The sequence below is a fragment of the Chroicocephalus ridibundus genome, chromosome 20 (genome assembly GCF_963924245.1).
Source record: "Chroicocephalus ridibundus chromosome 20, bChrRid1.1, whole genome shotgun sequence".
Classification (NCBI taxonomy): Eukaryota; Metazoa; Chordata; class Aves; order Charadriiformes; family Laridae; genus Chroicocephalus; species Chroicocephalus ridibundus.
In genome coordinates this window covers 74,514-98,847 of record NC_086303.1, presented here as the reverse complement: position 1 = coordinate 98,847, position 24,334 = coordinate 74,514, and positions in this window count along the sequence as shown.

Genomic DNA, 24,334 nt, shown 5'->3' with positions numbered 1-24,334 from the left:
TGCAGACGTACCGTGTGCTGGAGAGCATCCTGCAGGGAGGTGGCAGCCATTTGCAGAGCAACGCTGAGACCCGCCTGTCAGCAGAGGCACCTGGTGGCTGCAGAGCAGGCCAGGTGAGCTGGTTCTCTTGGAGGCCACCACAGCAGCCTTCCTCTGTCCCTGGTTTTGGTGAGATGTGGAGCAGTGCAGAGATTTTCCCAGTGCCCCTGTGAGAGGTCTTGCTCCCAGGACGCACCTGGGACAGCGTCAAATACCTTGCCCGAGTCCAGTCAGATGATGTCAGCTGCTTATCCACCGACACTGTAACCCCGTTGTAGAAGGCCACCAGATTTGTCAGGCACCATATGCCCTTAGTGAAGCCATGTTGGCTGTGAGCGATCACCTCCCTATTTTCCGTGTGCCTTAGCAGAGTTGCCAGGAAGATCTGCTCCGTGATCTTGCTGGGCACCGAGGTGAGACTGACCAGCCTGTCTGTGGAGCAAAACCGATTGCCTTTAGGCATAGGAACGAATGTATGGAAGGTTCCAGGCGTAAGACTCCGCTTTTCATCTGTATGGCCCTAAGAGCTCTGTCGGCATTTCCATTCCCCAGCCCCTGGAGAGCGTGTGAGCTTGTCAATAGGTTTGCTCTCCAGGCATAGCCAGGGAACTCCTTTAGACTAGTGACAAACCCGTCGTGGTGGAAGGGTGGTATCCTTCCTTTCCTCAGTGAAAATTGGAAACACAGATGCCCATCCCTGTACCGATGAGAATTCACTGGGACAGATTCCCAGGAGGGTGTTTCTGGCAGAGGATGGGCGTTTAGTGCATATCCAACAGTGGGGCTTGTTTTCCTCGGCTTGTTTTCATTTAAACGGAAAGCCCTGAGCAGCTGAGAAGTCTGGTTGTCGATGCTCCAAGAAATAGACACAGATGGCGGGCTCTCTTCTGTGTTCGGTCACTCTTGAGCACTAGCAGCATTAGGTGAATGGTTTTTAGGTGACGGCTCTGAAAGCCATGGCGCAGAGCGTTCATGCTTTAGCCAAGGGTTTTGTTGCAGGGCAGGCTGCTCTGACTTCAGGATCTGGTTTGTGCAGGTGAGACTTCGCTGTGGTTTGTTTTCTCCAGAGATCTCTTGGTTTTGTAGCCTAACGGAAGCGAACGCAGCTTAAGCTAGATCAGGAGAGAACCTCGTCGTGCGTTAGCAGGCTCTCCTTTAGCGACTTTTGAGACCAATTTGCTGTTGGCATTCAAACTTTTTTACAAAAACGAAGAATATTTTGCTGCTTGTGTTTGATTATCAACCTGAAGATTTCTTGAAAAGTCCTGTTAGTATGTTGAGACGATAACAGCGCGCTGTTCCATATAGAATTTTGCATTTCTATCTGCAAAAGCATTCTCTGGAGTGCTATGTAATTACAAATTAATCTCCATTCTTACAAACTGGCTGATTTTTTTTCTGTGTTTATGTTGTTACAGAATACACAGATGACAATGCCCTGATTGCTAAGAACTCGTCGGTACTTGTTAGAAGAATCCCTGTTGGAGGAGTTCAAGCTGCCGGCAAAACGTCTGCTGTGTGAGTGTCCATAAAGCATTGAATTCTTTGTTAGGGGTTTCAACGTGTGAACTTTTTAAATGGATATTAGTTTACGGAGGCATTCCGATTGTATCTCTCTTGTGAAAGCTGCAGTAAATGTTTGTCATCGTGGGGTAGATGTTACTGTGTCTGTCCCGAAGTAGGCTGACGTTTTTAGGCCTGCTGGGAGATGGGGTTCCAACTCCATCATAGGTAACTTTTAAGAGGAGTCCATCCCTGTCAAGCAGAGCAGCTTTCAGGAGGTACATGGCCCAGCTCCTGAGAGCACTGCCCTCCAAAGCCACTGCCTGCTCTGCTTTCCTAGCACCACCACTGCCACTGCAATAGGGTTGCCTGAGGGCAAAGGCTGTAAGTTTTCCACAAATTCCTAACTTCATCCCCTCTCAATTACTGTGAGTAGTCACATGCTGGGGAATGATGCTCGCATTCCCACAAATCTGCTTAACTGTGCCTCACTGGGTTTTGGTTTTCCTTCATCATCATGGTCCCAAATAGCACCATCGCATTTTTCAGGCTCCCAGTCTGCAGCAGCCCAGACACGTTGTCTTTGCTGACTGCTGCCAGAGCATCCCAGGTGGCAATCCAAGCTCCAAGCCACAGGATCGTGGTACCATCCCATCTCATTCTGGCCGTCTTCCCACCCAGGTCCAATATTCTCATCTTCTTTTGGTCCCTTCCTTTTCCACCACCATGCCATACTGCTCACACGGTGTTTACGTTCTCTCCCAAGCACACAGGCGGTGGGGACCCATCACTCTTGGCAGTCCTGGCTTACTAGCAGATCCTCAGGGTACACTTAACACTGGCAGATACATAAAGACAAAGCACATGCGCAAACAAATAAACCCCCAATTTCTAAAACAAGAACCAAAGCCTCTTTCCAGAAATGCACAGCTAAGCTAATTATTCCAATTATAAACTATGATAAATTAAGGTTTTCCTGCCTTCTCCTCCAACTACTGTCATAGGGAAAACAATTTGATGCAGGGAATTTAATTTAAAATGAACTTGCTGATTGGCTGGCGTTGATATATGACCTTTACTTTAGTTATTTATGTAAAAGAGAAAAAGAAATCAATAGAATCTCTAACTACTACCTCTCAGCTGACTATTTATGTTAAAATCACAGCTTCCCTCATTTCTTCATGTGGCACGCTCTCACTGCATCCCAGCTAATAGGTGGCAATCCATTAATTCTTTCCACAGTGGTTTAAACGTGGATTGATCCGACTGCTGGACTACTGTGCATCGAGGAGTATCCTGGTTAACTCTGAGCTGTGCTCTACTGTGCTGTGCTGCAGTCAGCATGTCTTTCAGGCTGTGCTGGGCTGCACAAACCCCTTGGCTGCAGGACAACCTCAGCAGCTCATTGTAACAGAGGCAGCTCCCACTCAGTGCTGGTTATCGTGCCGTGGCCTTCCCTTTATCTAAAAATGCAGCAAGAAGTTCTCATGCAAACGTATTTTAGGAAAACAGTTGTTTTATTGCAAGTAAATTGCAGAATAGCTTGAATGACCAAACAGGAGGAGCTGCCCTGCATGAATGAGATCTGCACAGCGCTGTGGGAAAATCCATCCAGGATCCCTCTGATGCTGCACTGCATCGGACACAGGGTATCCAATATCAGAAGGGATGCTTATAGTTGCACATTTTTCGCTGTAAAATTCTGTTAGTAATTTATTGTGTAAGACTTCATATGCAAGCAAAATAACTTCTTCTGGCAAGAGTTACAACCTAAACATGGGTTATCATAGAATCATAGAACCATAGAATCTGTTGGGTTGGAAGGGACCTTGAAAGGCCATCTAGTCCAACCGCCCTGCAGCAGCAGGGACATCTTCAACTAGATCAGGTTGCTCAGAGCCTCATCCAGCCTGGCCTTGAATGTCTCCAGGGATGGGGCCTCCACCCCCTCTCTGGGCAGCCCCTTCCAGCTCTGCCACCCTCACAGGAAAGATGTTCCTCCTCATGTTTAGGTAGAACTTCCCATGGTCAAGGTTGGGCCCGTTACCCCTTGTCCTGTCCCTGGGCACCAATGAAAAGAGCCTGGCCCCATCCTCCTGACACCCACCCTTTAAGTATTTATAAGCATTGACAAGATCCCCCCTCAGTCGTCTTTTTTCCAGACTGAAGAGACCCAAATCCCTCAGCCTTTCTTCATAAAAGAGATGTTCCAATCCCCTCAGCATCTTGGTAGCCCTTTGCTGTCCCCTCTCCAGCAGTTCCTTGTCCTCCATGATCCAGGGAGCCCAGAACTGGACACAGTACTCCAGGTGCGGCCTCACCAGGGCAGAGCAGAGGGGGAGGATGACCTCCCTCCAGCTGCTGGCCACACTCTTCTTGATGCACCCCAGGATGCCATTGGCCTTCTTGGCCACAAGGGCACACTGCTGGCTCATGGGCACCCTGTTGTCCCCCAGGACTCCCAGGTCTCTCTCCACCGAGCTGCTCTCCAGCAGATCACCCCCGACCTGTCCTGGTGCAGGGGGTTATTCCTCCCCAAGTGCAGCACCCTACACTTGCCCTTATTGAATTTCATAAGGTTTCTCTCTGCCCAACTCTCCAGCCTCTCCAGGTCTCTCTGGATGGCGGCACAGCCTTCTGCTGTGTCAGCCACCCCCCCCAGCTTTGTGTCATCAGCAAACTTGCTGAGAGTGCACTCCATCCCCTCATCCAGGTAGACCACATCCACTGCCTTCCCCTCGTCTATCCATCCAGTCATTCCATCACAGAAGGCTATCAGATTAGTCAGACATGATTTCCCATTGGTGAATCCATGTTGAGTACTTCTGATAGCTTTCTTTTCCTTCACATGCCTTGAGTTGACGCCCAGAATGAGCTGTTCCATCATCTTTCCAGGGATGGAGGTGAGGCTGACCAGCCTATAGTTCCCCAGGTCTTCCTTCTTGCCCTTTTTGAAGACTGGAGTGACATTGGCTTTCCTCCAGTCCTCAGGCACCTCGCCTGTTCTCCAGGACCTTTCAAAGATGATGGAGAGCAGCCCAGCAATGACTCCCGCCGGCTCCCTCAGCACTCTTGGGTGCATCCTGTCATTATTGATATTCCTCTTTGTCCTGGTTTGAGTGAAACAGGGCTAATTCATCTTCTAATGCTTGGGAAAACTGCACTTTTAGAAGACTCTGGTATCTGAATTTGTGAAAATACTTCCTTCATAGCCAGCCACGGTATGTGGGTTTCAAGGTCTCAGTGTTTTTGAGCCTTGCCAGGTGCAGGGATGAGAATGAGCGAGACCCAGGCATTTGACCCAAGCTGCCAAGAGAATTATTTCATACCACGAATGTCATACTTAATAAAAATTACGGAGTTTGCAGCAAAGTGGTTTCTCTCCCATGATGGCTGCCATCCAGAAAACTCTTGCTCCGATGACGGACCCCTGAGACCTTTCCTTCCTCCCAAAGTGGCAGCGCTTGAAACATACAGAGATTTCTCCTGCACCAAAGATGCCAGAAGGGACAACTGTTGCTTATTCTCTCTGTCTCTGGGAAGTGCTTCCATTGCCCCACAACCTTGGGGCTCTGCTCTTTCCTGGTGACGTAATCCTCAAAACCACCTTCTTTCACTCTCCCCAAGGCTGGGCTCAAGATTATCAAACATCAGACCATTGCTCCCACACTGAAGGTGTTGCTTGTTCTCAGCACCTCTGGGAACTGCTTTCATCGCCACAAAAACATTGGGCCTTCACCATTCTCTGCGGAAGTAACCCTCAAAAACACATTTTTTCATTCTCCCCAGGGCCGGGCTCAAAACCAGGAAACGTAGGGACATTAATTCAACACCGCAGGTGCCAGGAGGGAAAACTGTTGCTTGTTCTCACTGTCTTAGGAACCTCTTTCATCGCCCCACAAACCTTTGAGATACATGCTATCCTGCTCACTTCATCCTCAAAAACCAAAGTTTTCAACTCTCCCCAAGGCCGGCCCCCAAAAAATTTTACATATTTGCATTTCACAATTTTACATTTACAATATTTTACATATGGTTCACATACCAAAGGTGCCAGGAGGGAAACCTGTTGCTTGCTCTAGCTGTCTCTGGGAAGCACTTTCATTACTCCACAAACCTTGGGGCTCCGCTCTTTCCTGGCAACATAAGCCTGCAGGAGCCGAGGCCTGGGGAGAGTGAAGAAATGTGGTTCTGAGGATGACGTCACCAGGAAAAAGCGTAGCCCCAAGTTTTGTGGGGTGATGAAAGTGCCTCTCAAAGACAGTGAGAACAAGCAAAAAGTTACCTTCCTGGCACCTTTGGTGTGGGAACAATGGCCGGATGTTTGCTATTTTTCAGCCTGGCCGTGGGGAGAGTGAAGAAAGGGGATTTTGATGATGACATCGCAAGAAGTCACAAGGTTTATCAGGCGATGAAAGTGGTTCTCAGAGAGAGTGAGAACAAGCAACATTTTTTCCTTCCTGGCATTTTCAGTGTGGGAGCAATCTCCGGATGTTTGCTATTTTTGAGACCAGCCCCAGGGAGAGTAAAGTAAGGTGGGTTTGAGTCTTACATTAGAAGGAAAGCGCTAAGCCTCAAGGTTTGTAGGGCGAGGAAAGCAGTTGCCCGAGAGAGTGAGAACAAGCAACATTTTTCCCTCCTGGCACCTTCGGTGGGGGACCAATGGCCGGATATTTGCTCTTTTTGCACCCGGCCCTGGGGAGAGTGAAAAAAGGTAGTTTTGAGGATGATGTCGCCAGGAAAGCTTGGAGCCCCAAGGCTTGGGAGATGATGAAAGTTGTTCCAGAGAGAGTGAGAACAAGCAACAGTTTTCCCTCCTGGCACCTTGCATGCGGGAGCAATGTGCATCCGTTTGCTATTTCTGAAACCAGCACTGGGGAGAGTGAAAAAAGGTTGTTTTTGAGGATGACATGACTAAGAAAGCTGAGAGCCCCAAGGCTTGTGGGGCGAGGAAAGCGGTTCCCAGACAGAGTGAGAATAAGCAGCAGTTTTCCCTCCTGGCACCTTCAGTGTGGGAGCAATCTCCAGACATTTTGCTTTTTTTGCGCCTGGCCCTGGGGATAGTGAAAAGAAATCGTTTTAAGGATGATGTCGCTATGAAAGTGCAGCACTCCAAGGTTTTTGTGGCCATGAAAGCAGTTCCCTGAGAGAGTGAGACCAAGCAAAGGTTGTCCCTCCTGGCACCTTTGGTCAGTGAGCAATTTGCGGACGTTTGCTATTTTTGAGCCCAGCCCTGGGAAGAATGAAAAAAAAGTGGTTTTGAGGATGAAGTCACCAGGAAAGCAGGAAGCCTTTAGGTTTGTGGGCTGATGAAAGCAGTTCCCAGAGAACGTTAAACCAAGCAAAATTTTTCCCTCCTGGCACATTTGCTGTGGCAGCGATGGCCAGACGTTTGCTCTTTTTGAGCCCAGCCCTGGGGAAAGTGAAGAAAGGCGGGTTTGTCTTACATTTGTTGTGTGAAAAGGGGCAAAGTGGTTTTGGCAGAAAATAAACCCCCTTGTGTTCTAACACTCCTCACCGAGGTGGGAGGCCAGGTGTGGCTGGGTTTAAATTCTGAGTGATGCCCAATTCAGCACTATCAGTCCAATCACGTTTAATATGTATTAAACTGTTACGATTTGGGTACACTAATAGTGGGCTGCACCTTCAGTCTAGTCATGCTCATGAACCAGCACGGCCACGCTCGAGTCTTTGGTCGCGTTCAGTGAGAAACCGAAACGACTAGCTACTTAAAAAAGTGCAGTTTACTTAAACAACAGATATACAGGTTCTTAGGATTGCCGGTGATAAATACACTGTCTGCAAAGCACGTGGAAATGAAAGTATTGTTACATGTACAAAACATGCGACAAACGACAAAACAGCCTGGCTCTAAATGTAGAAAAGAGAGTCTCTAGAGAAATTTCTAAGTTTCCCGAGAAAGCACTCGGTATAATCCAAGTCTTACCCAAAGGCGTCCCTATGCGGGGGAAGAAAGGCTCAGCCTGTCGGCTGATCCCAGAAGTCAGTGATGGAATTCTTTGCGATGGTGTCTTCCCTGGGTATCCCCCCTCTCTCGGGCTATTTTTATACTATTTGTTATCTTCAAGGTGGAGTTTGAGTGACTTTAGTCATACATACTTTTATCATGATTGGTGTAAATTTCTCTCGCTTCACAATTAAAGGTATAGTTTACGAGAAATTCAGGGCGCAGACTCAAGAAGGAGTGGTCGCACCTTGGAGGCGGGTAGCCTTCGGGATGGAGGTGTGTTTTGGTATTATAATGACATTATAATGAGCAAAGTTCGCACAAAGGACAGCATTTCATCAAAATTTGACAAAATGTTGGCTCCGAGTATTGAGCGGGCAGCTAATTGGCAGCTTATCTGTATCATGGTATCATCCCGTTCCCGTATCCGCTATACATCATAAGGTAAAGCCGCGGAATAATTGCATCCCATCCCGTACCTCATGTAGCTTATCAGGGAACCACAGGTGTTGTGTCCTTCATGCCAGCTGCGGCTGTTTTCTACCTCAGAAGCCTCTTGATTTTATACTTTTCCTTAATGTGTGAACAATGCTGCACTTTTGTATTTTTAGCCAATTTAGTATTTATTCCACAACGTTACAAGGAAAGCACTAAGCCTCAAAGTTTGTAGGGTTTGAAAGCGGTTCCCAGAGAGAGTGAGAACAAGCAACAATTTTTTCCTCCTGGCAACTTGAGTTGAGCAGTCTCCGTACATTTGGTAGTTTTGAGCTTGGCCCTGGGGAGATGGAAGAAATGTAGTTTTGAGGATGAAGTCACCAGGAAACAGTGTAGCTCCAAGGTTTGTGAGGTGACGAAAGCGGTTCCAAGAGAGCATGTGAAAAAGCAACAGTTTTTGCTCCTGGCACCTTGGGTGTGGGAACAATCTCTGGACGTTTGCTATTTTTGAGGCTGGCCCTGGGGAGAGTGAAAAAATGTGGTTTTGAGGATGACGTCGCCAGGAAAGCCCGGACCCCCAAGGTTTATCAGCTGATGCAAGCGGTTCCCAGAGAGAGTGAGAACAAGCAAAGTTTTTCCCTCCTGGCGCCTTTGGTCTGGGAGCAATCTGCATATGTTTGCTATTTTTGATACAGGCCCTGGGGAGAGTGAAGAAAGGTGGGTTTTGAGGATGATGTCATCAGGAAAGCGTAGAGCCCCAAGGTCTGTGGGGCCAGGCAAGCGGTTCCCAGAGAGCTTTAGAACAAGCCACAGTTTTCCCTCCTGGCTCCTTGGGTGTGGGAGCAATCTCTGGACATTTGTGATTTTTGAGCCCGGCCCTGGGGAGAGTGAAGAAAGGTGGGTTTTAGGATGGCATCGCCAGGGAAGCGCAAGTAATATCTGACTACCGCAGGCAAATAAACCTCAGAAATGCTACTGGATGCTATATTCAGGTATTTTTCCTGGTATTTGAGGAAGGAAGCCAAAAAACATTGAACTGCTACTGCCCCCCTGATAGTGCAATTGCAAAAGAAGAAACACTCCTGTAAACAGTAACTGTATTGAAAACAAGAGGTGTGCCAGTGCAGTAGGTGTTTGCTCTGGGGTGAGCTGCAGGGAGGGCAGGGTGGGGTGGGCCTAAGACCTCTCCCCACTGCTCTGGGCTCCATGGCCACTGTGGGCACCACTGCAACCTCCTGCCCCATCCCAGGGAGCCTCCATCTCCCCATCCTGGAGGGCTACAGCTCCATGTTGGGTGGCACCATCTACTCCACCACGCCAGGGGGTAAGACCCAGCACAGGGATGGGGTTTTCCCTTGAACGGAACAGTGGCTACAGGCACTCTATCCCTGTCTAATTTAGGCAGCTCCTTCCTGAGTGGGTCTCCTCCTGGGCTGTCCACCTTGCAGCTTGGTCCCTGGGGGGGACCCCCAGCCCACTTGCTGCCGTGTGGGGAAGGGAAAGGGTCTTGAGGCCGTGCAAGCTCTGCTGAGCCACCGCCAAGCATAGAGGTGCCATCGAGCCAGCAGCGGGGTGGCAAATATTGCCTTACATGGTATGTCCTGGGCCATGAACATGAAGGAGGGGTGCGGGTAGCATTGCCACATATGGCATGTCCTGTGCCCAGGAACACAAAGGAGAGGGTTTGCATCCTTTTGCCTAGTCTGTTTTTACCCCTGGGAGTCCTTCCAGTCTTTGTAGCTAACACTAGCCCCTCCTGGGGTGTAAGACCTTCCATTTGTCCTCTCTACAGCCTCCAAGTCCCTGACCAAAGGACATCTCCTTTGTCCCTCATCCATCTAATCTTTCAGTGAAGGTGAAGGTGGCATGTGGATGGCACCAGGCTGTGGCATCTCCAGCCTAATGACCCAGAACACTGATCCTTTTGGCATTTTCAGTATGTACAGACAATACAAACCAAAAATCAGCGGGACCACCTGTTTCCTCTCAAATGTTATTGTCTGACCAACATAATCCCTGCTTGGAGAGGCTGGATCCCCGCCCACCCTCCCTGAGGTCCCCCTTGGCTGGCACTGGGGAGTGCGCCAGGTCCGCCTGACTCCAGCAGCCGGTCACACACAGGTGGTACAGGCAGGGCAACAGGTTTCTTGTCCTGATGCAGGTGGCACTGGCAGGTCCAGGGCTGCTGGACTGGGACCTGCAGGAGTCCCAGCCTCATTCCTAGCTGCACCTTCTATTCCTCTTTCCCCCTTTTTACAGATGCTCCACTTCCACGTATTTCATGCTGCCCCGGGGAACGCCCTTCCCCTCCCTGCCCGGGTGGCGGGTCACACTGGGGCCCTTTGTGACCTCACCGTGTGACACCCCACTGCTCTGCATGCGGTCAGCGTGGCTGTGGGCCCCCACCCACAGTGTCCGGCAGGACAGCGACGGGACAGGGCAGGAGCACGGAGCCGGCGAGCAGCCCCTGAGCGCAGCCCCTGTCTTTCCCCGCTGCCCCCGGCAGCCCCACGGTGCCGAGGCGTTTCGCTGAAGCTTCATCCTTCCCCACCCCTTTCCTGCGTCCCGCAGGATGGCAGAGAGACCCCCCAGCCGCCCCAGGGTGGTCTGGGAGGAGGTGACGGTTCTCGAGCAAGCCAGCTCTTCATCGCAGCCCTGTGAGGTGACTGAGGTCCAGCCGCTGCAGATCGGTGAGTGGGGGGCCCTGTTGGTCTGGGCAGGGCTGGGGCCAGCGAGCGCACCCTGCTCGACGCCAGGATCACGTTTTCCTGGCGCGCTGGCGGTGGGCGTCCCATGGGTGGTGGGCATGATGCTGCCTAAGGGCCAGGGCTGCTCAGGGCTGGGAGCTGGCCCCAGCACAGCCTCTCCCAAGGCGGGAGAGAGCAGGGGGGGACCCAGCTCCTGATCAGAGGCACGGGCAGCGAGAGGCAGCTGGGCAGGCAGGAGGCAGCGATGCTGTGGGACGGGGACCTTTCCTCCCCATCTGCAAGCGAGTTCCTCAGCCCGGGGCACTGGCGGCTTTCCCTGCTGTGCCATGCTCCAACATGGCAGCCCGTCGCCCGGGCTTCCTCCTGCCCTGACACACACGGGAAGAACGTGCCAGGGGAGCGGGCATGGGGCTGGACGGAGGGCAGATCTCCTTCCTCTGCTCTCCTTCCAGCAGCCCCTCTCCACAGGCCTCCCTGCTCTCCTGCTTTCTTAGATGCCAGCTGGTTACCTGTGTACAGACATGAATGGCAAGCCGTGGACTTCATCCGGGCCTTTGTCAGCTGCCCAGAGGAGGTAACCGCGGCCCTTTCAACTGCAGCTCTGCCAGCATCTCCTGACAGGGGCTCTGCTGCCTGCTGCCAGGCTGCTGGAGGCGTGCTGGCTGGGCAGAGCTGCTTCTCCCAGCACCCCCAGTGCTCCGGTCCTGCTGGCCGTGTGGCCCCCCTCTCACACTCCATTTGTCTCTCTGTCCCCGCGGCTGCCAGTACGAGAGCCTGAAGTTGGTGTTTCTTCATAGTATCTGCATGATATGCAGAACAGCCAAGCGCCATAACTTGTCAGAGGGCCTAGATGTCTTCTGCCACACGTACGAGCTGGCAGAGAATATCAAGGTGAGAGCACACCGGGCGGCTCTGGAGAAGGGGGTGAGTCTCCCCGGCACCAGCACCCTGTGAGGACAGTGCTTGGGCAGGGCAAGAGTCTGGCAGCACTGGGAGCTGGCAGCTGCCACGTCCCATCCCAGTTGTCCTCTGCAGGTGCTGCTGGAAAAGGAGCCCAGGGACCAACTGCACACAGCAGTGTGGTGGAAAGCCATGCTTGCCATCACCGAATTGAGGTATCTGCCCATCCCTGCCCAGAGTCCGTGTCCACCTGCAGGAGGCCTTGAGGCGCTGCTCCCAGCACCAGTGTCCGACTGGCCTCTCTCTCTCTTTGCAGCTCAGTGGAGAGAGCACTGGAGGGCAAAGAGGAAAGCCTGCTAAAAGCCTGCTTCTCGAGTGTCTTCTCCCTTCCTCCACAATCAGAAAAGCAGTGCCTGGACGCTGAATGCTACTACAAAGTAAGTGCTGGGCGAGCTTCAGGAGCCTCCAGTCCCTCTGGGCTTCTCCCTGGCCACCGCGTGCTGAGTTATGACCAGAGGTCCAAGGCAGGGCAGGGTCTCGGCTTTGCTTGCCCATCCTCATCCCTTTGTCCCCTTCCCGTAGGCCTGGCCATGTCCAGTGCCACAGGCTGCTCTTCATGCAGCAGGTTTTTTGCCCTTGGGTCTCTCCCGGGCACCACGAGGCAGCACGGGAGTATTCCCTTGTCTCTGGGAGTTCAGAGCAGTCTCCTGGGGGTAAGAGGGACAGCAGAATCACTGGCACAACTCATTTGCCCTCCTTGCAGACCATGAATGACATGGACACCATGCTGGAGAAGTTGGTGCTCAGCTGTTCTGTCCCCAGAGTCATCGAAGTGCTGCAGAATACCTTCCAGGTCTGGCATGCACAAGGGCTCTTCCTCACCCTGGAGGGAAGGGGGTGTCCACTCTTGCATGGATGGTCCCCACCCCAGTGCCTTGCAGAGAGAGCATACTGCAGGGAGGGTGCTTACCTCCCTTGGGCAACCAGGGGCTGCCCGACAGGCTCTTCTGGAGCACAGGGGCTGCAGAGGGTGGCCTCTCCCTTCCTGCCTGGCCACAAGGCTGGCCCGGGGGATTTGTCCCACGCCTGCCCGACAGGCTCTTCTGGAGCACAGGGGCTGCAGAGGGTGGCCTCTCCCTTCCTGCCTGGCCACAAGGTTGGCCCGGGGGATTTGTCCCACGCCTGCGAGCCTGAGAGCTCCCCTAGCACAGGAACCCCACTACAGGCTTTCCTGGAGATCAGAGGAAGCCTTAATGGGCTGTGTGAGTCCAGCCCAGGAGATCAGCAGTGCTGCTTCTGCTGGAGCAGGTGTCTGCTGCCAGGTCACACCTGGCTTCTCTCTTCCCAGATGCTGCTGACCTTCACTGACTCTGAGAGAGCAGTTGTGAGGGTGAGGGCCCTGGAGAGGATTAGGATGTTGAGCAATTTTCTGTCCAAACATCTCGGCCTGGAGGTAAGGAGCCAGGCACCCTCCAGCCAGGCCATCTCCCCTCCCTGCACACCAGAGCCGCCTCCAGCTCTCCCCGCGCAGGGCTGCTCCCCAGACAGCTGCTTTGGGAGCTGCGCACGGCATGGCCCTGCAAAGCCCATTCTCACCACCTGCCTGCCCTCATCCCTTCTGCTCTTCTGCCTCCCTCACCCAGGCCTGGCGCTACTTTGGAATAGACATGCACGCCCTCATCTGCCGTGGAGAATTCCACATCCCAGTCCTGGGACAGCTGCTGGGACGTCTCCTGCTTTTCTATTCCTCCAAGGACGAGACAAGCACTCCAGCTTTTGATGCTCTTTTTACCCTCTTGACTTTCATGCGTGCCCAAAAATGTAAGAGAAACAACCCACAGCAGTGGGCTTCATCCCTCCACACACAGACATCTCCTGATTGATAGGTCGTCTTCTTTTCCTGACCTCCTTTGCCCCTCACAGCTGCTTCCCATAGCATCCCAGTTGTCATTTTGCTGCAGAAGCTGAGTGCTCCCCTCATGTCCAGGATCTGTCCTCTGCTACTCTTCCTCCCTCCTTTCAGCATCTTGAACGCCGCTCGCTGTTTTGCGGTCCCCACAGCCAAAGCTGCCATTGATCATCATGTCCCAAAGCCACGTCTTCCCTGTTAGTGCAGAGCAGATCCATCTGTGCATCACCCCGGCTGGTCTCTCCAGCGCCTGTAGAAAGAAGCTATTCCTGACGCCTTCCAGAAATCTCCTTGACCGCTTGTGTCCTGCCACCTTGCAAGCAGATCTCAGGGCAGTTTGGTAGGCTTGCTGGCAAAGCTGCTGTGTCTTACTGACTCTTCTGTATCTCCCCCGCTATTTAGGCATGTCAGCGCCAATGGATAAAGCACAAAAGCTCATTGTGGAACATGCGGATATCTCAATTAGCATCCACACTCCGCGAAAGGTAATGCCATGGTAATGAACTCCCCCCTTGCTGGGACTCTGGTCTGTGGCATCAAGAGACGACTTGAGTGAGCAAAGGGACCCAGAATCAGCGGGGCTGGTGTGGACTCCCTGTCCCCGGTGAGAGGGTTCCTGCTGTCCTCACGCAGGGACTATGTGAGGGCGGCACTCCCTTGTCCTAGCAGCAGCTCCAGCCCTCCTGGCCACCAGCGAGCCCTGGTTCTCTGCAGGGCCAGCACACTGTGCCTGTGAGCCCAAGCCTCCTCCCTCACCCTGAGGGCCTCTGCCCTGCAGGGACTGATCCCCTGCTGCCAGCTTTCCTGCAGGCACTGCCGACAGCACTGATGGACGTCTCTCCCCAGAGCTGCTCACACTGCCCAGCTAAGCAGGGGACTCGGTGTGACATGTCTTCACTCCCTTCTTTCTTTCCATAGCTGTTTGCAGAACTCCTCTCACCTTATGAGATGACAGACATCATCCTTGTGGCCATCGAGGCGTTGAGAGACTCCAGCATCTTTGACAAGGGGGCGGCAAAAAAGATTCTGGATGGGTTCATGACATACCCCAACTTCTGGGTGGCGGATGTAAGTGACCTGTGGCTGTATTTCCCTGCCCTTGAGCCCTGACAGGCCTTGTTCCTCCCTCCTTCCCTCCCAAACCCAGGTGTCTCGGGTGCCTGAAGCCACCTTAAGCCAGCAGAGAGGGATGGAAAGGGCAGCTGAGGAAATGGCTGCACTCCAGTGGCAGCACCATCCTCACCCGTGTCCCCTCCAGGTGCCAAAGATCATGAGCTGCATCCACGAAAACCTGGAATCCGTCAGCACAGAGTCAGCCCGGCAGAGTGTGGCGTCACTACTTGTTGTGCTGACCAGCCAGGACCCCACCAAAGTTGTCCTGAGCCTGCTGAAGTTCTTTCGAACAGGAGACAGGTACTGGCCCCAAATGCCACGAGTGCTTGTTCCCTGTGGGGAGAGGGACACGGAGACTCTCTGGCTGCCAGACCCAAGGAATACTGCAGGATGTCCCCAGGGAGCAGGGCCCTCCATCCCACCATGCTTCCCAGACCCAGCAGGTCACCAGGCCGGCAGCAGCCAGAGCTGGCCAAGCCAGAGCCCTGCTACAACACTCCTCCCAGCCCCAGGGGGAACGCCACCTCATCCCTCTCCTGCTGCTCAGGGCATCCCAACCAAGGGGCAGGGCCTGCATTATGGGGGCTGTCCCCAGCCATGCTGCTGTGGCCAACGCAGCCCCGCTGACAGAGTGCTCTGGCTTGCAGCAAAGGCACGGCGATGTGGGAGGTGATGCTTTCCATCCCCTACACTTTGGAGAAGATCTTAAAGGAGCTCCACAGCCAAGTCCAGGGCATGAAATCACACAGCCGGGTCGCCTCGGCCTCAGAGGACTCCTGCATCACTCACTCGGCTGTGAGTTACCTTGACCAAAGTGAAAAGGCCTTGGTGACCTTCAGCGAGCCCTGCAGGCTCTGCCGGTGTCTCACTGCTGTGTTTGTTTCAGCTGATGGCCTCCGTTGACTTTCAGTTAGAGGATTCTAGTGATGCCTACCAGCGCCATTCAAGCCTGGAGACAGTCTCCCTGATGCTCACATGCCTCACCCCGCTGTCGGAGAGACCTGACATGGTGAGCAGGGCGTTGTTAGGGGAGGCACGCTGGCTGCCGGGGGCTGGGGCAGTGGGTGAGGTGGTGGCTTGACTGTGGCTGGGAGATGGGCAGTGGGGTGACTCCTCCAAATGCCCTGCCCCTGCCATGGTGGGGCCTGGAGGCTGCCTGGGGGGCTTTCCAGGCACGAAGCGTTACCAAGCCATCTGCCCCTTTGGGCCTGGGGGAAAAGGGGGTGGCTGAGCAGGGGACAGGGAGTCTTTGGTTTCCTGCTCTCCCTGCCCTACCCCTGCTCTCCCGCATCCCCATCAGTGTCCCCAGGGCCACCACCTAGCAGGAGGCTGCTGCAGAGATTCCTGTGCCAGTACCTGCCAGGATGCCAGACAGGAGGCTGCTGCTCAGTCACCAGAGCATTTTTGCCAGGCTGGTTTTGACCATTTCACAAAAAAATAAATCTGTCTTTCATACAGGCAAGAAAAATGCTGGTCTTCTTGCCATACATCAGGCAATGGCTCGAGGATGGCCACACTGATACCAAGGCGAATGTCCTGGTCATCTTGAGAAACATGATGGGTCACCTGGAGAGGAAGGAGGCCAGCCCCATTGCTGTGCAGCTTGTGGAGAAGCTCCTGCCCCTCTTTGACACTGTAAGGCTGATGTGGGAGACTGAACCCTGCAGATGGGCACTCTGCAATGAGAGCTGCCCTTCAGCCCAGCCCTGTGGGCGGCACTCGGAGCAGGGTCTGCTCCCTTGGGCTCTGGTGGGATGGCTTCTGGGCTTTGCAGCCCAGCACGGCTTCTCCCTCCTGCAGAATCTGACCCCGGAGCATCTCCCCTCACATGTGCCATGCTCATGCCCTTGGGCTACTGCTCACAGTAAGCAGGGGGCGGCTCTCTCTCAAGTCCTCCTCTCCTTCTCCCTACCAGGAGTCCAGCCAGCTGCGAGAGCTCTCCATCAGCCTCTTCAGAGAGCTGGTGGAGACTGTGGTGGGGAAAGACAAGAGGAGGATGAAGGAGGAAGTGAAAAGGGGCCTGCTCCCACTCTTCTTTCACATGCAGGACAAGACAGAGAGCGTGTCCAAGGTACAGATTTCAAAGCTGGCCAGCTTCCCTGACACAGCAAAGGGCGTACAGAGCCCCTGGCCATGAGGGGCAAGAGTTGCTGGCAGTCAGACTGCGGGAGTGTCTGTCACCTTGGGGTCCCCCTGCCCGAGTCACCGAGGACAGGGCAGAGCTCCCCTCCTTCCCTGCACCGGTCCCACCACTGCCTCCCCCGTCCCCCAGTGCCTCTTGCTGCAAAAGTGGACAGGCTGCCGGGGTCCCCTCCCAGCTACGCTTCCTCCATTCAGCCATCCTCCAGCGTAGCCCTTAGGAAGGGTCCCTGCAGACCCATCACGAGCAGGGGCAGAGAAGCTGGCACGGACATTTCCCAGACCTGCCCTGCTCGGTCCAGCAGGGCTGGGCAGCAGCCTGTGGCCCAAGGCATGAATACGCGCATCCCTACAGGCTTCCCAGCTGTCCCTGCAGCTGTTGGAGGCAAAGGCTTGGAGGGTCAGTCCCTGTTCCCCCGGGTCGTGCCCAAGAGACCCCCAGATGTTTAGGCCAGGTCATGTCCCAGCTCCCCATGGGCAGGATCCCTCCAGGAATGAAGCCAAGAGGAGGGGACCACTGGGTCTCCGTCTCCAGACTGTGGTGCCATCTCCTGGCTTTTGCCGCTCTGCAGGCCTCCAGCGAAGCCCTCCTTGCTGCAGCAGAGTTCCTCAAGTGGAAAAAACTCAAAGACCTGGTGGAGCCACAGCTGTCATGGAGGACTCTCAAGAGCTTGGTGAGGACAACCCCCAAGCCCCAGGGCCCAGGCTGGACGAGGGATGCCCCTGGGACTTGAGTGTGGGCTGTGCAGCTCTGCCTCACCTGTCCTGCTCCAGTCCGGAGCCCACGGCCTGGAGCTACATCCTCCTTCCCTGCCCTCAAGCATGGAGCCCCAGCGGGATCTTCTCCAGGCCCCTCTGCCCTTCCTGCACCCAGTGGGAGGGAGGGCTTTCGGCAACAGGGTTGCTGGGAGGAGGACGTGGGGAGGGCTGGGGAGGGCTGGTGACATGCCCATACCATTGTTCTCTCTCCAGCTGCTGAAGGACAGGAGGAAGGCTGAAGAATACTTGAAGCAGAGCCTGCCATACCTGATGAATGCTCAGGCCACCTTGCGAGAAGCAGCCGTCAGGTTCATCGGTGAGCCACAGCCCCTGGGGTCCCTCTTTTGGCAGCCTGGCCCCTGGCTGCCCCAAGGAGGGCCCATCTTGCAGGTGGGCTCGCTGGGAGCCTTGCCCAGTCCCACTGCCTTTGGCTACTGTCCTTCCCCGGGGTCAGCCCTGCTGAGGGGCAGGAGGGCGTGCAGCCAGGCTGGCAGCGCCAGGGGCCGTGCTGCCAGGAGCGTGCTGCGGAGCTGGAGGTCTGATGAAGCTCTGTGCCTAGGGCTTGCTGTGCAGTCCCTGAAGGACTGGAATGAGAAGAAGCTGCAGGATATTTGCAACAGTGAGTAGAGGCAGTGCTGTGCTGGCCTGGGCTGCTGGTGGGGCAGGGGACAGAGCCTGGGCAGGGTGATGCCATCCCTGTCCCTGCAGCAGGGAACTGCTTCAGGGGCAGAGGAACATGTCAGGGGCACATGGGGCATTCCCGAGCAGCAGCCTCCAGCTGGTCTGTTGGTCTCACCTGCTCCTCCTGGCCAGAGAAAGAGACAGACGGGGCTGGCATGGGAGGGTCTCTGCAGACAGGGGGTTTCACCACTGCTCTGTTTCTTTCTGTCACAGCCCTCAATCCCTTGGTAAAAGACCCTGAACCCTCAGTCCGGTCCCTGGCAGCTCAGACCTTACTGATCTTGGGAACACCAAGGAAGCAGACAACATCAGGGTGGAGCCTGCGGTCTCTGTGCTGCTGGCCCTGCTGAGCCTCTGGAAAAGGGCCGTATTTGAATAATTCTTTGCTTTCAATAAAGCTGGAACAACAAGCCCTGTCCTGTAGTGTCCTTCCCATGGGGACCACCCTGAGTGTGCCGAGCAGACAGTGACACTCCTGGCCTCTGCTGCTGCCTGCAGGACAGCACCCCCGGACCCGGGCTGTCCCGGCAACTAAGCCCCAGCTGCCCCGCTAGATCACAAAGCCCGGAGGGGAGGAGGAGAGAAGCTTTAGCCCAACCTGCCCCTCCTGAGACATCTCGGGGCACAGAAAGGCACCTGTGCTCTGCAAAGCTGGCAAGCCGTCATTTCTCCTGGCATCAAAATCCTCTCTTGTTCCGGGGAGCCGTGCAGGTGCTGGCTGGGATGGAGTTCATTTTCTTCCTAGTAGCTTGTATGGGGCGATGTTTTGGATTCGTGCTGGAAACAGTGTTGATCACAGTGATGTCTTCGTTATTGCTGAGCAGTGCTCACGCAGCGTCAAGGCCCTTTCTGCTTCTCAGCCCACCCCGCCAGCGAGCAGGCTGGGGGTGCACAGGGCGCTGGCAGGGGACACAGCCGGGACAGCTGACCCCAGCTGACCAAAGGCACATTCCGTGCCATATGATGTTGTTCTCAGTGATAAACCTGGGGGCAGGTTGGTGGGGGGCCGCTGCTCGGGGACTGCCTGGGCGTCTGTCGGCTGGTAGAGAGCAAGTGCTTTCATTTGCATGACTTCTCTGTCTCAGGCTTTAGTTCTCTCTCTGTGTTATTTTCTTGTTCATCACAATTTATTGTTATTGTTCCCATCCTTTGGTTTCAATTATTAAACGGTTTTTACCTCGACCCACCAGCTGTCTCACTTTCACCCTTTCAATTCTACCCCTCATTCTGCTGTCATCAGGCTGTCATCAAACACAGGCTGTCATCAAATATACAGTGGATGCTTTCCCAAATTTTATAAACACGGGGTTTTTTTGCTTGATTGTACTAGCATCAATAATATGGACATATAAAATCTCATTCATTGTATTTTCCTTGCCAGAGGCAAGAAAAGTTGTTTGCAGAGCAATTGCCTGAGTCTCATATATGAAGTGTCTTTCATCTGGTTTTCTTTTCTGTATCCCAAGTTTGTCTTTGCAACTTGCTTTTCCTTCACTTGAATGTTTTGTTTAAAAACAAAGACACACGCATGCCTCCCAACCTCCAGCAAACTTGTGTACATATTTAACATGCTTTCCTTACGTGACCTGACATCTCATCTGTGTTTGGGATATGGCTGTGAACAAATTCCTGACTTTTACCAGCCTTCTGCTGTTGTTCCAGGCAGGATAGGTTCTCCTAAATTTCATTCAGTCTCCTGCATAGATTTTATCAAATGCTGCTCTATCACTAACTAGTTTTTCTTCACTACACACCCAATTGCTATTCCTGACCTTTCACAGTTTGGACAAGCAACAGGATCTGTCAATGTGACCTTGTTTGCAGTTCCTGATGCTGTCAGAGGGCTGATATCACTTTTGGAGCATTCCTGAGTGTTCCCAGCCCTGTGCTTAGAGACTGGTTGCTGTGGTCGTCATTGTCCGTAGCAGAAAATACTATTTTCTTTTCACCTGATGCTGTTGTGACTTAGTAATTTTCACATCGCTATCAGAAAGACACCTAGCTGTTGAATATCTCTTTTTCCCTCTCCATCTCTCTGGGGACAAGAATCTGTTTTTTCTGCTCCTCTTTCCTCATCCTTGATTTATTTCTTCTCTACTACACCAGTTTTCCACCTTCACTTACCTGCAGGAAGCTGTTCTTCTCTGCCTCAAGGGTTACAAGGAAAGAGGCAACATGAGACATTCAGATTGAATTCCTTCCTTCCATGTACTTCCTTCAAATGCTCATACATAGTCCCCAGCTAGTCAGACACTTAGAAAAGCGGTCAGGAAGTCCGAGGGAGTCCAAGGCTTTGGCCTGGGATTGCTCATTCAAGTTTCAGGTATCGCCTGCTTCTGCTTAACAGTGCTGCTAGCAGGCACTTGAAGTTGTCTAAGTGGCTGAGTGACGGCAGTGCAATGCTTGACAGAGGGAAATACCCAAGTATGGCTGGTTTGCTGTTCCTCTCCCCAAAGCCTTTAGATGCACAGGGAGCTGCTTCCCTGCAGTGCGGCTTGTGCAGGGATGGGAGAGGGCCAGTCTCCCTCCTGTCTTTTGTGTGGGTAGAAAAGCAGATCCTTAGGGATCTTTCAGGTCAAGGACAGGAGACAATAGCTTTATAGTTTGAATATATTCCTTCCGTGAGGAGTAACGAATGACCTTTGACCTAAATGAATTTGCATTTCCTACTCTAAAACAGTTATTCAAAATGGTGATGGAAAACTCTGGGAGCTTGGGGCAAAACTGCAGGCCAATAAACAGGACTGAGTAGTATGGTAATGTTGCAAGGAAAGGACTAGCGCGTTACAGCTGTGGATTTCACCCTCCTCTCTGCTCTTTCCTCCTTCTGCCTGCAGACTACTCAGTGCCAGTCAGGCTGAAATGACAATAAAAAGGATATGTTTACTTCAAACCTTGCTTAAAGCGATAAATGAGGAAGTGGCGGGAATCTGATCTGCCTGGCTTCAGTCCTTAGCATTTGTGCTAATTCATCAACTTTAGCTGTTCGGTCTGAAGGTGGGGACAGGAACCAGACAGCCCTCTCTTAGCTGGTGGGGAAGCCCTTGCTCAGGCACACCACATCTCCTGGTGTCAATCTACAGAAGTATCTACCTCCCCCTTCCCTGGAAGCAATGTAGACTTCAGACACCTCCTGAGGATGCCCTGGCTCTTCTGAGGATGAGATGTGGGGATCTGTATAATATTGTACATGTAGCTGTACATGTATATTATTGTATATTGTATATATACTATAATATTGTACAATAGCTCCCAGTTTACGATGTGGGGACCTGTATAATATTGTACATGTCCTGACGGGAGCTGGTCCATATGACGATGAGGCTACTCCTTGTCTCTGGTGTAGTGGTCCACTGGTCACAACACTTTTTTCCAACCTTGCCAACCCTGAAGTGAATTAAATCTATCTGCCACCCATCCTAGCTGGGTGCCCTGATCACCAGGACATGGTGAAGTGCTGCTCTGGTGTTTGTCTGCCTTGGACTGGTTTGCAAGGAGTTTTAGGCTGAAGACAAATGTCTCTCTCTCCATGTCAGACAGCTAATGGATTTATCACCTCCACAATTGTGCAGGGATTTTTAGATGGATCAGACTATCGTTTAGGATGTCAACAGAGGTAACTAAAATCCACCCTGTCATAAGCGTTATTCAGGTGTCCCGAATCCTTCCCCGTAAGCTTAAGATGGTGGCTACTACTGCTACTTTTGGCAGCAATTCACCTAGCATTTAATTTTGTCAGCTATATTTTGAGTTTGATGTAGTTGTTAGGTTGCTACTGCTTCCTCTGGATTGGTGAATTTTATTTATAGGCAACCTCAACAGCTTAACTGCAAAGACAAGGAATGAATCCTGTGCTTAAACAAAGAGCAAATAGTAACTAGTAACAGAATGCGTTCAGTCTTAAAGTCCTGGCCAAATGTTGTGCATAAGAACTGAGCTGTATCCTGTAGAATTAACCTTAATTTGAAACTTTACCAGCTTCATCATTAGCGGGGAAAGTTAAATGCAAATTCTTAAAGCTATTCTTGCCAGTGAAAAATGTGGTCATCCTGCCAGATGATAGATGATTATCAAATGATAAACTGCATAGTCTTCCCTCCTCCCACGTCCCTGCTGTGACCAGACCATTAACGATAACTACCTAATTCTACCAAAGGAGATTCAGTTGTCAGCAAACAATCCTGTGTATATGGTCAAGGCCAGAAATTTAAAAGACAAATGTAGGTCTAATTTTTCTAGTTATCTTTCTGTCTGTCCCACAAACCTCTAATTCCAGGCAGCAAAAGTTCGTGTGAATAGAAAACAAATAAAAACCTCAGCATTTGTCCTACCACAATACAAATCTAGAGACTAATCCTTTGGTGCTTGTTCTAGTCTACCACAATTGTTTTTCCTATCTATTGTGTTGTGGCAAGAGAGAACTACAAATGTTTAGAACTGAAGCCTGTTTTAATAAATCTGCAGGTAATAGCATATATCATTAAGTCCTCATTTAGTTTTACATTACAGAATTGGTTGGCTTGGAGCTACCTGGTCCTCTTCCATCTCCTTGCTCAGCACAGCTGAGTGTCCAGCCCTGGTTATTCTGCTGCTCCTTGTTTCCATGCTGCTCTGAGTACATGGAGGAGCTCCCCAATACGTGGTTTTTTTCCCATTTACGGTTGAATTTATCTGCATTTATATTGTGTCAGAGCTGCAAGCATGCTTTGCTAGTGATGCATTCAGAGCACTTGCATCACCCTGGTTGCTTCAGTGACAGCCACTACCTCTTGCTCTATTACTTGTTATCACTTGCTGAGTTCCTTCAGTAAACATAATAAAAGGCATTAGTCAGTCGACTTGCTAGGATCCTACACGCTGGAGCTTCGGCAGTGGTCCAGAGGGTAGTAAACTGCTTGTTTCCAAAGCGTCCTGCTGGCAGGACCCTGAGTAGTGTCACCAGGGACAGGGACAGTCTGTGAGAGAGACTTAGGACCGGCTGAGCCCCCCTGGGTCTGAACTCAGGACCAGGAGCTCCTGGCAGCAAGCCTGTCGCTGATGAGACCATATATGTAAGACTCCATATACATTTCTGTCCAGTTTATGGAGCTAAAACTGACTTTGTCAGGCTCCCGCATTGTTCTTCTGGGATGTGGTGTGAGTCATTGTACAGCACTAGGGTTTGTCTCCACAACATGTATCCAGGGACGTATTTAGAATTATAGAATCATAGAATGGCTAGAGCTGGAAGGGACCTTAAAGATATTTGACCATGAACTTCTTTGCTAAGATCTTAACTGAGACCTACTGATTTCCCTCTGACAAATAATATCTGAAATTAGAAACCAGAAATATTTCCAACAATAGTATCTCCTTACTGTTAGAAAACCTAAACGGCTGAGCTGTTCTTCCATGCTTAAAAACATTTATACGAATTGTCCCAACCACGCTTAATGGTTGAATTGCTAAGACAGGTGCCAGTTCAGCAGTTTGCTAAGTAAGACACAACCTGCATGTAACATGTGAATTTTTCATTTTGTTAGATTTCTGATTGCTTCCACATCTTTCTCTGAAGTTTCTGCACACATTTGCTCTGTGCCCACTAGGAACTCTTGGCTGGGTTGCTGCAGGAGCCTGTGACAGTCTGCAGAACCAAAATATGAAGACATTGCTTCCAATATGAGGTGTAATTTGTGGTAACTTATTTCTGGCTTAACTAGCAGGATCTGTGGTGCCAAGCTTCCTCTTTAATCATGTGAAAATTCAGACCTTGGGCTGAGTTCTAGATAATTTAAAGCAAATTAGTTAATTTTTAAAATAAATGTCTTCAAATGGAAGAAGCCTGTGGAACAAACCCGAGATAGGCTCTGTTTGTACTCTCTTCAGAAGAAATTGCCACCAGATGACAGTGTTCGATCAGATTTTAAAACTGTGACTTCAGTTTTTGTTGCCACTGAGAGCCTGTGTGGCTGCATTTTACTCCTCACTATGCTTCCATCATCTGTTAGCAGACATCTTAGTTAAGATTCTATTCAAATTTCCAGTACAACCCCCTTCCATCACACCTCAGTTTATTTTAAAGACAACTGTCAACATAAGAATATTTTAAAAGCAGACTTGAATAAAACTGATTGTCTTGAAGCTCCGCAGATGTGAAAAAAGAAGTCTTACTGGCCAGCTGAAAACTAACCCAAGTTTAAA